This window comes from Vespula pensylvanica, chromosome 2 (genome assembly GCF_014466175.1).
Source record: "Vespula pensylvanica isolate Volc-1 chromosome 2, ASM1446617v1, whole genome shotgun sequence".
Taxonomy (NCBI): Eukaryota; Metazoa; Arthropoda; class Insecta; order Hymenoptera; family Vespidae; genus Vespula; species Vespula pensylvanica.
In genome coordinates, this window is record NC_057686.1 from 2,714,220 (window position 1) to 2,725,031 (window position 10,812).

Here is a 10,812-nt window from a genome sequence, read left to right on the forward strand (position 1 = left end):
TTCCGTGGCTTGATCTTTTTTGTTTCTTTTTTCGCTCTCTCTCTCTCTCTCTCTCTCTCTCTCTCTCTCTCTCTCTCCCTCTCTCTCTCTGTCCGTCCGTCCGTCTGTTTCACCATCTTTGAAAGCTAGCAAAGCGTTCGTCCTCGAGTGTCCGTGATTTTCTAAAAGCACTCTTATTTTTAACTTTGATATAACAAAAAAAGAAGAAGAAGAGAGAAAAAAGAAAACGTAAAAAAAAGAACGAAAAAGAAAAAGATGAAAAAAAAAGAGGGGAAAAAAACAAGGAGAGAAAAAATAAAGCCTCGAGACGGGAAACTTTACTCGTCACGTAACACGTTGGCCAAGCAACTAACAAGGAGCAACTACCTATGTATGTATTTTTTCAAAGCGATCTTGTAAAGAGCTTGTTAAATACGCTCGATCGAAGCGGAGAAGACGTAATAAGCTGGTAAGGGTCGTCAATCGATGAGAATACGATGCGAGGGCGGTCTGCTCAAAAGAAATTTTTATTTTAAACGATGATGATCGCGTCTAAAAGGTAAAATAACGGATGACGGACTATATGACTTCCTAGTAATTTATCAGACACGACAAACAAGAAGAAAAAGTGGTGGTAGTAGTAGTAGAGATAACACGAACTAGGCGATCAAGATCGTAGGTTGGATATAAAAGGCAGGTGGGCTTAATGTTCACCATTATGTTCGCGACACCCTTTTTTGAAAGACGAGACTTGATTAATTTCTTTCATTTACGTTAGGCAAACCGACCCAATTTTGATGGCGCACTTTAAATCGGTTATTCCTTAATGACAAACCTTAAGGGCATTTTGCATCTGGATGCTATGCTCGACCGATATTAACGTTAATATCCCATTCCTCGTGGAAATAAAAACGTACGAATTTTTCATCCCCCTTTATCGTAGTTATAACCCACAAGTGTTTCTCTTTTTTCTTTTTCCAAAAGGAAGGAAAAAGAATTCCGTGTTCGAAGCAAATTAGAAAATAAATTTATTCCCGGTTGGAAAACTAATGGAACGCGAACAATAGGAGGTATCGGGGTATATCAATAGAAACAACGTAGATTGCCTAAAGGAAATTTCTTTTAAAGTTAAAGAATCTTTGTGATCCTCGTTTACGTGAAATTCATATTCCGTCGTTTCGTTTGTAAAGAGAATAGAGGAAATAAATAATGCTAGGGTTGGGTTAGTATAGAGTGCATTGGAAATGAGAGAAAAAAAAAATAACGGACCTCGTTCTTGTCACGTAGATTCTACCTTTGATGTGTAAGTTGTATCTGACGAGTGAGAAAGAGAGGAGGGGGAGGGAGAAAGAAGACAAAAAAAAATAGAAAGAGCGAGAGAGCAAAAGAGAGAGAGAGAGAGAGAGAGAGAAAGAGAGAGAAAGAGAGAAAGAGCAAGAGAACTATTATTCCACAGGTTCTATTATACCGAGAACTTATCGATACATGGAACAAGTGCCACTGTGAAAAGCTTTCATCTACGTTGGTACAAGTGTCTATTGTAAACTAATATCTTCTGTATGTAATAGCCCGGAATAGAGAAAAGGAGAAAAATAGAAAGAGAGAAAAAGAGAGAAAAGCGAGAAAGAGATGAAAGAAAGTCACGAGGTATAGGAAGTTGAGCTAGGATTTTTTTTTCCTTCCTCTTCTTCTTCCTTTTTTTTTTTTTTTATTTTGTCCGTAGGATGGAACGGGAATGACAGGAAAGGAGATAACGCCCTGTCGAAAAGTAGCACAAAAGAAAAGGAGCAGGCGAGGAAGATCATTTCGCAGTCCGTCAAAGCAAAGACGAGGGACGCCGTGGATCGTGCCACGAGAGGAAGGAAGTTTAGAAAAAGTCAGAGAGGGGGGGGGAGGAGGGAGAGAGAGAGAAAGAAAGAGAGAGAGAAAGAATTCTTATGAACTTGAAAAGCGTGAACTCTTTCGAAAGGCCATTGAAATCGCAAGGAAAGATTTTTAGAACTTCCCTGGAGAAACGTCTAACCTTTTAAATGTATTCTTTTTGACACACGTAAAACACAAGCAAAAGTATATATGCATCCACTCGAAATTTTCAATCTCGACTTTTTTTACTTCCTTTCGAAATACAACGAAAGTACTCGAAAATTTCTCGTTTGCTTTTTCGCTTGCTTTTTCATTTTCTTCTGCTTTCTTTCTTTCTTTCTTTCATTTTTATTTGTTTGTGTTCTTTTACAAAAATAATACATATGGATATTCTACTAGATACCTAAGCTAAACTTATCTACTTGTCTTGTATGTAAGAAAAATAAGAAGAAAAATATTTTCGGGAGCTAATTTCAATTTGTAACATCGCGCATCGAAAGAATTTCATTAGGAGGAAGAAAAGGCGGTTGGCACGGTGCCGCGAGTGGGAAGAACGTTGGAAATTAATTCGGTGGTAGAAAGACAGAGAGAGATAGAGAAAGACAGAGAGATAGAGAGAGAGAGAGAGAGAGAGAGAGAGAGAGAGAGACAGAGAGAAAGACAGAGAGAGAGAACGTCGAAACATCGAAGTCGAGTGAAACCAAAAAAGTATATAGTGAGATAGAGATAGAGATAGAGATAGAGATAGAGAGAGAGAGAAATAGAAAAAAGAGGGAAGAATCCCTCGTTATCTTACCCCCGTTTCAGCAAGCGGGTCAGGTTCGTTTCCTTTCCGAGTTGTGGTCCATGCGACGGTCGACGTGGTTCTTCCTTCGTACGTCCGTCTCTTTTCTTTCTTCTTTCTTTTATTCCACGTGTTTTCTATCTCTTTCCAATGGAGGAAAGGTCGCGCTTTCAAACTAACACTGTTCCGTCACTGAACACGACTCGAACGACACCGTCTTCGTCTTGTACACGACACACAAAATTTAATGACACCTTTTCTATTTTATTATTATTATTATTATTATTACTATTACTATTATTATTATTATTATATTATTAAATCTTATTACTATTATTATTATTTATTAATATTAATATTAATATTATTATTACTATTATTATTATTATTATTATTATTATTATTATTATTATTATCTCGATTCACAAATAATCGCGCACACGACGACGAACGATAAGAGGAATAACGAAGAATACATTAAAAATATCTCTTCCCCTCCGTCGTATCACCCGCCAACGAGGGAAGATGCACGCGAGTCACACGAACTCTTCACCCTTGTACCCTCTCCTCGCATCTCGCGAGCTTCACGCTGCTCGGGAGCGACGCGCGCGACTCTCGTGAAACAATGTTAACCCTTATTGTTATTTTCTTATTCGCGAGGGTTCGTCATTTGCGGGAGGCTTATCCCGGCGCGCATCGTAGCGAAGTTAGGCCAATCGGACCTTCTCGAGCCTCCTTCTTTTTCGAATTCGCGCGGATATATCTTCTTGCTGTCTTCTTCTCTCTCTCCCTCCCTCTATCCGACCCTTTCTCTTTCTTTCTCTCTCTCTATCAATTTTTATTCTCTTGTTAATCTTAGACCAATATAACCATCTTCGTTCACCATCTTTTTAATGATTATTTTCAAACTAATTATACAAACGATCTCCTCTCTCTTTCTCTCTCTCTCTCTCTCTCTCTCTTTTCCACACTCACGTTTTTTTATATATATATATATATCTCTCTCTTTCTTGCTCTCTTTTTTTCTTTCTTTCTTTTACATTCCACTCCTCTCATTAACGAAGGACACACGCTCTCGCGGAGATCCGACCGTTTCGCGATACGATAGCGAACTGACGTCTCGCCGGGTAGCAGCGCCCTAACGACGGCCGTTCCCCGAACCAACTTCGCCCTTCCTCCTATCTCTACTGCTACTACCCCCATCCCATTCCATCCCTCAACGAGCTCCTACCACCCTGTGCCAATGCTCTTATCACCGCGAGGCCTTACCTTTCTTCGCGCCCTGGATTCCGCGAAATTCGACTACGCCGACGCCTCCGGATTATCGCTCGAAATTAACTCGCCTTAAGAGACAATTTTTAACACCGGAATAACACTTATACATATATTCCTATCAGAACGACTTCACGTCGTTTTAATTCACGTCGTTTTATCTATATCTATGTATTTATTTTATTTCTTTACTTACTTATTTATTTGTTTGTTTGTTTATTTATTTATTTATTATGTGCTTACTTACTTACTTATTCATCTACTTATTTACTTACGTGAGATTTCATTTCCATTTAATAAAGTTTGAAAAGATGTATCTATATATAGGGATTAAAATAATTAGTATTAATATTGTTAAAATCGGAAGACTTGTATATTTGATCCAACGTAAAAATTGATGATAACACGATGAGAAAATTTATCGTTCCTTCTTTTGTGTATGTGTGTGTGTGTGTGTGTGTGTATGTTTTTTATTATTTTTCGCTCTTTAAGAATTCGTATTGTAACGACCTTGCAGGACTGTTCGAACGTGAAACTCGAAGAAAGTTTCAACGTTTAAACTTGTTTCCACGTCGTTCGTTCGCCATCGTTTTGAAGTGAAGAAGATCGTTTAAAACTGACCGCAGTAGGAAACAACAGGACTTCGAAATACGATATTACGTGACGAATAATCTTTCGTCAATTTCTTAACTGGGCGAAAAGGAAATAAGAAAAAAAAAATTACAATAATTATAACATACCAATAGAAAAAATATCAAAGAATTAGATCGAAAGAAATAACAATCGAATTATCGAATCGTCCTGTACAAAAAAAAAAAAAAAAGAAGTATTAAATGTCATGATCAAAATTCGATCGTTGAATTATCCGTGACAATTAATTTTCCATGGATCATCGTCAGTCATTTGCTTAAACGTCGATCAAAACCTTTTACAATACTATGAAAAGCAGAACTACGGAGATATCAAGAGCGACGAGGGGAAGTAAAAAAGGGGATGTCAGCGTATTTTCATCGATTATATCTCGGAACGAGGCCATTTAGTCTTCCACGATTGCGACAGGACTCTCTTCTTCTTTATGCAAATGAACGAAGATATCAATGTGCGTACATATATTAAACGACGCTTCTGTTATCTCTCCCGGAAGTACTCACCTTGAAGGAGTAGGTATGTTTGTACTTTGTAGATTCCCTTTAGTCTACTTTTTAAACACGCGATTTCTGTCCCACGGCGTTTAAAAAAAAAAAAAAAAGAGAAGAATAAATAAATAAAGAAAAAAAAACAGCAAAAGGAAAAAGAGAGAGAAAAGAAAAAGAACAGTCTACTTTATAGCACGCGATTTTCATCTTATCTGTCATATAACGATAATTTCTGTTTGAGAAAGAGAAGGAAGAAGAAAAAAAGAAAAGGAAAGGCAAGAAAAGAAAAAAGAACGAAATCACACGTCGCGTCGGTCGTTGCGATGAGCATAGTGGTATTATAACAATTTCTTTTTATCGTATACGATTATTTCATATCTTTCTATTCAATTTCCCTTCCATTTTTTTTTCTCCTGCTTATATCTATTCTTCTAAGTAGATTTCGTAACTGTCGATGATCGTGGTACGTGGAAGGCTTCCTATTCTTTTCAGCCTTTGTGTCGGAATGGCTTCGCCTTCGCAATAAACAGAGCAATGGTTTACAAAGGGCTCCTTTTTCCATTCGTTGAAACTGCTTGCGTCTTTACTAAGGTGTCGCTCGACAATCAAATCCATTAAAAAAAGAAAAAAGGAAAAGAAAAAATAATAAAACCATTCGTTTCGATGAAAACGTTTTGTTAATATTTCATTGAATACATTTTATATATATATATATATGTATGTATATTAATATATTTTATATATATATATATATATATATATATATATATATGTTAGGATTCGTAACGATAGTATATCATGGAGTTTTTCTAATCTAATCAATATTCTATATTTCAAATTGCTCCGATGACGAAATAGGTGAGCCATAATACCGAGCTCATTTTACACGCGAATAAACCGCCTATCACGATTATAATTGCCAATTAAGCCATTAATTGCCCGTAGTGGTAGGAAACAAACGTTGTACATCGTTGTACATCGATTATGTTACTGCTTTTCAACGTAAACCAATCCGACGTAGAACGCGAGTTGAATTTGAGTGATATGCGGAAGAATGCTATCTCGTTTGTTCGGATTAGTTATGTTATATCTTAAGTTATTAATTATTTTATAATTACGTTAAACGATAGGTTATCGAGAGAGAAAGAGAGAGAGAGAGAGAAGAGAAATCGAATATTTGTTCGTTTAAGTTATTTTTTTCGAAACCGGTTAAAGAACAAAATTAAATCTATTTGAATGTTTTAAAGTGAATATTTTTGATACGCTCGTTGTTAATTTTATTATCAAACGATTTTGTGTTTTATATTTATTCTCGAATGCAAAAATTATTCGTTATATATCAAATAGTATAGTAGTTCGATCGTTGTTATTAGCTCAAAGAAGATTATAGAAAATTTCCATAAAAATTCAACCGATCGATCTACGCTCGTTGTCTATATGTGTGTATGTGTCTATATATATATATATATAGAGGGTAAGGCAATTTAGGGAGCTCAATTTCTTGGCCCTTTTAACGGCGTAATCTTTCTAATATGATTTTAAACGAGAACGTTTATAAAGTACCCACTTTTAATCTCGTTACGAACGAAATCATTAACAATGAACGGTAGGTAAGTAATACTTGTAAAAAGTCACCACATAAAAATCGATATTGATATGGGAAATCGATTGAATATTTATACTTTTTCTATATCAAAGTTGTAAGAGGTAAGTCAAGAACACGCTCGGTTTACTCGACCACTTTCGAGACGGTTGAAAGGTGGAGGTGAAACAGAAGAGTAGGTAGGTAGGTAGGTACGTAGGTACAGAGATAGGTAGGTATATAGCTAAGTCGTTTCACACAGCAGCGCCTCGCTTAATTACTAGTTACTTGTAACAGGAGTTACGAACGTTTAGCTCACGGTTCTCACCATCCGGCAGAAGCTTAAATCGTTAGGATAAAACCATTTCTATTCTAGTCCTTACTCGACAACGCGATAACCTTTAGTATCCATTTACTCTTACTTTGAAGATTCCTTTAAAATCTTTGTCTTTTCTCTCTCTCATTCTTTCATCTCAAGAATCGAATATCATCGTCTGTTTACAAAAGACATCTCCATTTGAAAATAGAAAAATATAATTAAAATATATACATCTACACACACATATATATATACGTTTGTGTGTGTGTGTATGTATGTATGTATGTATGTATGAATCATATCATAGGTTTCACACGGATCTGATTTTGAACGGACCTCGATCGAAACCAATCGAAACACAAAGCAATCTATTGGAAATCGAAGTGTGCATCGCCGATACTCGCGCCCGTATCGTATATATCTACTACGCACGTGTAACATGCCATGTGTAACTTTTGTTTCGAACGAGAACCACGTATGCGCAAGGTATTCATGAATAGTGGTCGTTCGTGTGCCAACGAACACACCGCTTTCAACGTAGCAGCTACGGCAATCTCGATGGTATAGAGCCGCCCCGTAGAATGGACGTCACCGTTAGAATACATTTTCAAGCGATTTCGAATTTACATGGGTACCAGAGACTTGCCTCGTCGTCATGTTGTTTTGTCTCGGCTCTGATTCGTTGAGTTAAACAAAGAAAAAAAAATCAAATAATAAAAAAAGGGAAGAATAAAGAAAAAGAAGGAAAGATCTATATGATTGGAAGGACATAGATCTCTTTATTTTTCCTTTTCTTTTCTTTTTTTTTTTTTTTTTTTATTTTTTTGTTACTAATTCTTCTCTTCTAATTAAATGTTTTTCTTCTTTCTTTTTTCATTCTCTCTCTCTGTTTTTTTTTTTTTTTTTTTAAGCATAACCGTAACGCGAGTCAAACGTAACTTTTACTAGTTTCGTGTATTGAAGAAACGTTTCCATTAATTGAAATAGCGCAATATAATATCATTTTCCGCGCTTGTCAATAGCTAAGCAAAGAGAAGGAGAGATAGAGACAAAGAGAAAGAGAGAGAAAGAGAGAGAGAGAGAGAAACAGATGAGAAGAACAGAGGAAGGGTTTCAGAATTGATATAACTAACTTTGACGCAAACTCGAGCACTGCATCTCTAGTATATCTCGGTCGTCAAAATAAACGAAATCGATCTGATCAAAATTGATCAAACGTATGCACTAATTAACAAATAGAATAGTAAAATTAATTCTGTTTCGTTCAATGTTAAAACCGTGAAATAACGTCAAGTATAATCCCTTTGTCGTGACTACCATAAAATATCTGTAAGCTCGACGAGCTACAAAGAAAATCTATACCATGTCGATCAAAGGAGATCAGTTATTTGCTGAGAAATGTAACTAAAACTTAGGAATTTCTCTCTCTATCTCTCTCTCTCTCTCTCTCTCTCTCTCTCTCTCTCTCTCTCTCTCTCTCTCTCTCTCTCTCTTATTTCGTTATAATATTAATTAATTTCTTCGTAGGTAAAAAAAAAAAAAAGAATATCTTTTTATTCGTACTAAAAACAATAATTACCACGACTCCTTTACGTTTACATACTACTGTCGTCGAAAATTCAATGAATTCGTGCAACATACATAAAATTCTCAAGTTACCAGCGACATTTTTTATATTAAATTGCTCTCTCGCATAAGTTTTGCCATATAATACCTACTCTCCATCTCTCTTCCCCCCCCCCTCTCTCTCTCTCTCTCTACTTTCTAACGACATAAAAAATTACAACATAAATCAGACAAACGCGATATTAAATACATTCTAAAGAGTATATAACGAGTAAACGAACGGATTAAAGAGTCGTGGAGCTTCTCGCGAGAACGATAAAAATATTTTAGATCGTTTAATGAAGCGTGAGTGAAAAACAAAGAAGCAAAATAAAATTAAAAAGAAAAAAGAAAAGAACATAAAAAAAGAAAAAACGAAAAAGAAAAAAAAAAGAGAAAAACAAGAGAGAAAAGAGAGAAACGAAAAAAAGAAGGAAAGGAATTAAACCGCAGATAGGTGAACCCGCAGAAGGTTAACAATTTCAACGTTATACATCCCTTGTCACCTTTGGCGAAGCTTCCTGAACATTCTGTACCATCTCTCGCACTTCCTCTTCTCTTCTCCTCAATGGAAGCATCCATCTCTCGCATGCTAGTTACTATAGGATCCACTGTATCCACGCGTGTACGTTTACAACGGGCTTTGCACCGCCCTACGTTTGCACGTAGAAATAGTAGTAGCGGTAGTAGCGGTGACAGTGGTAGTAGAAGTGTAGTAATAGTAGTGGTACTAGTAATAGTAATAGTAGGAGTAGTAGTAGTGTAGTAGTAGTAGGAGTAGTAGTAGGAGTTAGTAGTAGTAGTACCAGTGTAGTAATAGTAATAGTAGTTGATTCGAAGGGAATGGCTATAGTAGTCGGTAGTAGCAGACTAGGAGTGGTTAGACTCGCTTGGTATCCGCTAACTGTAGAGACCCATACACGCGTAGATTGGATAGGACATTGCACGCCGACGGCTCAGCTTCTGAACAGGGAAACTGCGTCCGGCCGGCACTACCATAGAATAGGGTACGGGACTAATGCGACCAACCACCTGCATTTAGGTTATCGAGTTGTAACATACATACGTTGCGGAAAGCAATCTCAATTCCAGCCACAGAAAATGTATTTAATGTCTTTCGTTCCCTGAGTATTTTTCTTTTTTCTTTGCTCCTTCTTGTTTTTCCACTTTCTTTTTCCTTTTTTCTTTGTTCTTCTTCTTTTCTTTCTTTTCCTTTCTCTTTTTTCTTAATCGATCAATTGAAAGAAAAAGATCGGTGTGACAAGATAATATCGATTCTAAGAATGTACTATAATATTGTATCTTTCGATTCTTCTAATTCGTTATTCATTCGTTTATATCTAACGTATCGTTTATATGTCTCATTTTAGTTTTAATCGAATTTAATTTCGTTGAAGCAGTTATATTCGTCATTCGATATTATCATCTTTATAAACTATAATACGTAATAATGATATATATATATATGTGTGTGTGTGTGTGTGTGTGTTTTATATAAAATATTTTATAAGATATTTAATCTAATACATAATAATATAATATAATACCTAAAGGAAAAATATTCGAAGTTAAAGCTAAGATTCATTGATATATGTTGTTTTCGTTCGACCTTTACAAACTGAGTACTGTGACTGTCGAAATAAACAAAAACGGAAGAAGGTAACAAAGCACATATTGGAAACAAAAACAAAGATAACATCGTTATACTACGTCGTAATCGATACATAGTCCAAATATTATTTAGTTAGTTATAAAATTCGTTTGTGGACGGACGTGTTTAGATCTTTTACGTTACGAGATCAAGTTTCTTAATTTATAATTAAATTTTACAGTATCAAGGAGATCATATTTTCTTATATATATATATATATAAAACAAAATATTAATAATCAATATTTCTTATATATATATAAACAAAAAATATCTTTTAAATATGAAGAAACCGGTTCAATTGCAGGACACGAATAAATAAGTTTCTTCTTTTCATCGGTCAACGCGTCAAAAATTGTCGTCATTCAAGGGAACACTTCAACGTTAGACTTTCCCTCTCACGTAGTCCGCTCTTTAATCCTCCAACCTCGTCACCCATGTCGGATTTAGGTCATGAAAAGAGAGAGAGAGAGAGAGAGAGAGAGAGAGAGAGAGAGAGAGAGAGAGAGAAAGGAAAAGATGAAAGGTGGACCGCTCGACCGAAATCCAAGCAAGTATAAAACATCTGTGTGTGGGTACGTACGTATGAATGTATGTACGTGATATATATATATATATATGT

At 35.7% G+C, this 10,812-nt stretch overlaps 1 protein-coding gene across 2 annotated transcripts in view; it reads right to left on the reverse strand.

Moving 5' to 3' along the window:
• Window positions 1–2,940, reverse strand: part of LOC122627246 (zwei Ig domain protein zig-8-like) — a 304,977-nt gene extending 302,037 nt beyond the window's left edge. For both annotated transcript variants that reach the window (XM_043808251.1, XM_043808250.1), the window contains exon 1: window positions 2,639–2,940. The gene's annotated coding sequence lies outside the window, so the exon portion shown is untranslated. The remainder of the gene's footprint in view (window positions 1–2,638) is intronic.
• Between the last annotated feature and the right edge of the window lie 7,872 nt (window positions 2,941–10,812).